The 5,115-nt window shown below is 53.8% G+C and overlaps 1 pseudogene; it reads right to left on the reverse strand.

Annotated features, from left to right (window-relative positions):
- Positions 1-226: 226 nt before the first annotated feature.
- LOC102442901 lies at positions 227-3,795 on the reverse strand (annotated as a pseudogene).
- Between the last annotated feature and the right edge of the window lie 1,320 nt (positions 3,796-5,115).

Consider the following 5,115-nt stretch of genomic DNA (forward strand, 5'->3'; position numbering starts at 1 on the left):
GACTCCCACCCGCCAGAGCATTCTGGTTACTGAACAGATCATTGAGGAGCTCCCAGTGAGGGGCAAGCCCCTTCGGTTGCAGGCTGTGAGCACATTGGAACTCAAAATGGTTTCTTTATGGGTTTCCAGGGTCTGTGTCTGTAGTAAACTGAACTGTTCACAGAAAAGCAGCTGGGTCCTTCTGGGCTTGGCCAAGGCAGAGTGAAGGGCAGGGGGAGGGGCAGGGCTAGAAGGTGGGATTGTTGTGTGCGAAGATGCAGATTGGGAAGTTTTTGACGTGGGAGGACCACTGGGCTGCCAACTGGAAAAACGCCACGTCATTCCACTCCACGCCATCGATGACGACTGGCAGCATACTCTGCCGGTGCTTGGCCTTGCAAACCAGGCGACCAATGCCCTGGATGCACTGGCTTTTGGACTCCACATCCTCGTCCTTGGTTTTCATGGGCGCCTTCTTTTTCCTCTCCTTGGTGACCACTTTCATGGCCATGGCAGGTGTTGCTGTGCCCTCACCGCTGCGGGGCAGCCTGCTGACCTGGACAGACTGGAAGAAGCACTTGAGTGTGGTTTTGGTGGTAGGTAGGTGTTTTTTCTCTGCTACTCTCTTCGTATCTATTGGCTGGGCTGCTGTCCAGTAATCGACCTGCAGCTCCATCATCTCTGCATGGAAACTCTGGCTGGTGGAGGACAGGCCCCCACTCATTGACGGGGGGGAGAGTGTGTTGGGTGAGGCCTTCCCGGTAGGGGACAGAAGCTCACTGGAGCATGAGGGGACCACATCATCTGAGTCTCCTAACATGGCTGCAGATGGTTCCACTCTTCCAACCTTCACTGCCCCCACAAAGGGGATGAGCTTCTGTGAGGACTTCTCATTGGGGCGCTGCTGCTTTGACATGAGCATGGCCTCTGCGATGGGCAGCAGGTAGACACAGTTGGCCCCCGCAACGTACTCAGAGATTCTCGACACAACGTCCTGTGTGTCCTGCAAGGTGTTCTGGGACTCCAGGTTGTTGAACATGTCCCGCCAGTACAGGTCCTGGAAGAGGTTGTTGTAGCGGCAATCCATGGAGCCCAGGTAGCTGGCCAAGGGGTGGGAACCCAGCGGGATAACCAGGAAGCGCATGTATTCTAGCCATTGGGGTGGCTGCTGGGACAGCTGCTCCACAAAGACCCGCAGCACAGCGTTGAAGTAGGGCTGTGCCCCTGCCACCGCCATCTTCACAGGCGTCAGGGCCTGGGAATTGCAGTTGCAGTATCTCTGCATCTGTGACACGATGATGCTGAAGGCCTCCTGGACGTCATCTGTGGAGCAAGTGCACACCACGGGCAGCGTGTGCCCCTGCAGGATGTCCGAAAGTAACTGGCCCTGCCAGTCGCAGGTGTTGACCAGGATGATGTTCTCAGGCATCTTGTCCTGGGAAATGAGGATGTTGTTGAGCTGGTCACATACGGGCGTCCTGGGGGTCTGCCGCTGGCTCTGTGGGTCTGGGCTCTCGTTGTCCAGTCTGTTGACCCACTCATTCAGGGCTGTTTCGCAGCCCCAGCGGCCAGCCTGCTTCCTCTTGGACCTGCTGGAGGGCATGACTAGAGACTTGGTGAAGCGCGCTATGGATGGCAGCTTCTTGGTGAACCAATGCTGCGTGGAGGACCCTGCCTCCTGGTTGTCCTCCAGCTGTGCCAGCTGCTTCCCAGGGGAGCGAATTCTGTGGGCCATTGAGTCAGAGCCACTATCACTTGACATGCTGTCAAAGTATCGCTGAGTTTGGGCTTTGGGGTGCTGGGGACACTGATATCATCCTCCATGTTGAGGCTACTGTCACTAGAGCTCACCCCAATGTCATACCGACGGTCCAGAGCCTTCTCCACTTTGGGGACATGCCTCACAAGGGCCTGTTCTGAGGATATGACCTTCTCTGACACTTGGGCCATGAGCATAGATGCCACGGCTTTCTGGTGGTAATTCTCTTGCCTGGTCATGCACCTCCTTCTTACTATCAGATTCCCTTTGTCCTCCTGGGACTGCCTGTGGACGGCATTGTAGCTGGCCGCCTGCTCAAAGAAGCAGCTCTCAGATGTGCCGGCGAAGTCGTTATGGGAGGTTTGGGCCTTGTTGCTGGCCTGCATGACAGTGGCCTCATTATCGATAGGCTGGCGGGACAGGGAGGCCATTCGAATCTTAGTGGTGGGTGTGCTGTAGGCCACAAGTTTGGAGTCACTGTGGCTTGGCTGCTTGCCTCCCGGGGCCCTCGCATTCTCAGGCAGGTGGGCCACACTCAGAGGCTCCTTTTGGATCCTGGCGCTGTGGAGGCCCCACATCTCCATCTGCAAGCTGGAGTCTGACAGGCCTTCCATGTGTGGCCTGAGGTTGGGATTGGGGCTGCTGAGGACACTGTGATTGTCCTTCACGTCTGGGCCGCTAAACAGGCCTTCAAAGTATGGCCTGAGCCTAGGTTTGAGGGTGCTGAGGACGCTGCCATCGTCCTCAGTGTCTGGGCCACTGTCACTGGGGTTCTGCAGCATGTCATACAGGAGGTCCAGGTCCTCCTCCACCTCCGGGACATGCTCCCCATGGTCCTGCTCAGGGTCCGGGACCTCCTCCGGCACTTGGACTGTGTGCAGCCATAACAGGACTTTCTGGTGGTAGTTCTGTTGCCTGGTCAGGGTGCTCCTTGTGAATATGAGATTCCCCTCATCAAAGTCATCCTCCTCCTGGTCAGCGGTATGGTAGCTGGCCTCCAGCTGCGAGAAGAAGCTCTCACACTTGCACTCAGTGTAGTTGTCCGAGGACTCAGCCTTGGGACTGGCTTGCCTGGTGCTGTCCTCATGGTCGATGGGCGGCCTGGACTGGGAGGAGATCTGGATCTTGTCCACCTTGCTGGTGGGTTTGCTGTAGGCCACAAATTCATTGTTCCTCTCACTTGGCTGCTTGCCTCCCAGGGCCCACGAATTCTCAGGCGTGTGGGGCAGACTCAGAGGCTCTGTTTGGGTCTTGTCACTGGGGCTGCCCCACATCTCTGTTTGCAAACTGGAGTCTGACAGGCCATCGAAGTATGGCCTGAGCTTGGGCCTGGGGATGCTGAGGACGCTCTCATCCTCCTCCATGTATGGGTCACTTTTCCTGCGTTTCCCCCTCATGTCAGACCGAAGGTCCCTCTCTGACCCTTTGGACCTGTGAAACAGCGCCAGGACTTTCTGTTTCAAGTTCCCTCGTATTGATTGCCGCTGCTTCTTTGGCTTCCCCTTCTCCAAGTCATCCTTGTGCAGGTCCTGTCTGTGCTTTCCCCTGCAGCTGGGCTGCAGCTCAGAAAAGGAGCACTCATCCTGCCCCTGGTAGTTACCTGCCGACTTGGCCTTAGGGCTGACCTGCATGGCACTGTCCTTGTGTTCGATGGGCTGACTGCACAGGGAGGAGATCCAGATCTCGGCCACAGTAGTGGAGGGTTCCTTGATGCTGCGGCAGAGGCTCACCATCTGGCCACACTTGGGGTTTCACTGCATGACGTCAGCCATATGGATGGCACCAGTGGCCAGTGTCTCGTAGCCCAGGACATTTCTTTTCTTAGAACACTTCCTCTGCTCCAGCATGATCAGTAGCTTGTTCCCTTCTCCCTTGAGGAAGTGGTTGTACTGCAGGGAGAAGGTCAGCGCCAGGTTGGTCTGCACTGGTCTACCGCGGGGCAGCACAATCTCTTGGGACCTCAGGATGCCCTTGGAATCCCGCATCTTCACGGAAATTACCACGGAGTTGAGGTCCTTGGCCAGCTTCTTGTAGATCACTAGCTTCTTTAAAGTGAGACTACACCACCTGGGCACGCAGCTGGGGCTGGAGCAGTCCAACTCCCAGGTGGCAAACAGGTTCTGGGGGACCTGTGTTTTGAGCACCGTGGACGTGCTGGCCAGGCCCATGGTTCGTGAGGAAGCTGCAGCTGCTGGCACCCTACCGGTCCTTTTCCTACTCAGGGTTGATGGTTTCTCCTCCTGTGGTGGGACAGAGGAGGGACAGGATTGGTGGCAAGAAGTGGGGCATGAGTGATCAAAGGAGAGTGCGGCCACACAAAAAGTGGCCACTCGCTAACCTGTGATTAGGTCAGGGAAGGCCTGGGTGGTGGTCTTTTAAACTCAGAGACCTAAAGTTATCACAAAGGATGTTCTGAAGTTAAAACTTTTTAACTAAAAGCTGTTTATGGTGGGTCGCTGGATCTAGGCTGGAATCTTCTCTAAAAAAGGAAATTCTTTACCTTAACGGAGACTTTCTACTGTCCTTTGGAATCTACAAGAACATAGCTTTGGAATGTCAAAGGAATTTTCCTTTTTTTGGACACTCTGTGCTCTGTGGAGACCATAAATCTCCTCATTGTTATTGAGTTCATTGTTGGCTGTTCTATCCTATATCCCCCTATGGGAAAGAAGTATGTGTCTGTCATTGTACTTTTTATCCAATCTATCACCAATGGATTTCATGCAACCACATACATCTCCACTTCTGATTGTAATATCTAAAATAAGGTGAAAACTGCCATTCTCCAGAGAATTATTTCAATCCATTGAGATTTTGATTCAAGGCAAATGACCATTTGGCTCAGATAAAATCTCAACAATTGTTCACAGTTTTGAATGCTTCTTACATTGACATTTACTTGGCACAACACTGCAGGATCCCAGAAAATCTCACCCAGCACCACCCTGCAGACCTACACCTGGTGCTGGCATCCAGCAAAGGGTCCATTGATGCACCAGTTCCCTGCCTGTCCGGTGAACTTGTGAGACTTGACTCTTGGACTCAGGACCTTCCCTTGCTTGTGCTGCTGACTTTATGTGAGCCATATTTTGTAATACTCTTGGTGGAACAAAGGTTACCAGTTGATAGATCCCAGGCTAAGGAGAGACAGGAGGGAAAATGGGACTGGTTTTACCCCTGGCTTTTCTATAGGATTTGCCTTTTGAGAGTCTGGGCAAACACCTTAGCTGTACAAGTGAGGGCTGAACTTGTTCAGCTCAGAAGATGAAGGGGAAATCCTCCTTCCTGCAAGAATCTCAGATGTTCTTAGATGATCTTTGTGGGTGTGTCAGAGGTCATTCCTCATGACATGCAAGAGCCCCATATGGAAATTCCCA

Source organism: Myotis lucifugus, unplaced genomic scaffold (assembly GCF_000147115.1).
Source record: "Myotis lucifugus unplaced genomic scaffold, Myoluc2.0 scaffold_199, whole genome shotgun sequence".
Lineage (NCBI taxonomy): Eukaryota > Metazoa > Chordata > Mammalia > Chiroptera > Vespertilionidae > Myotis > Myotis lucifugus.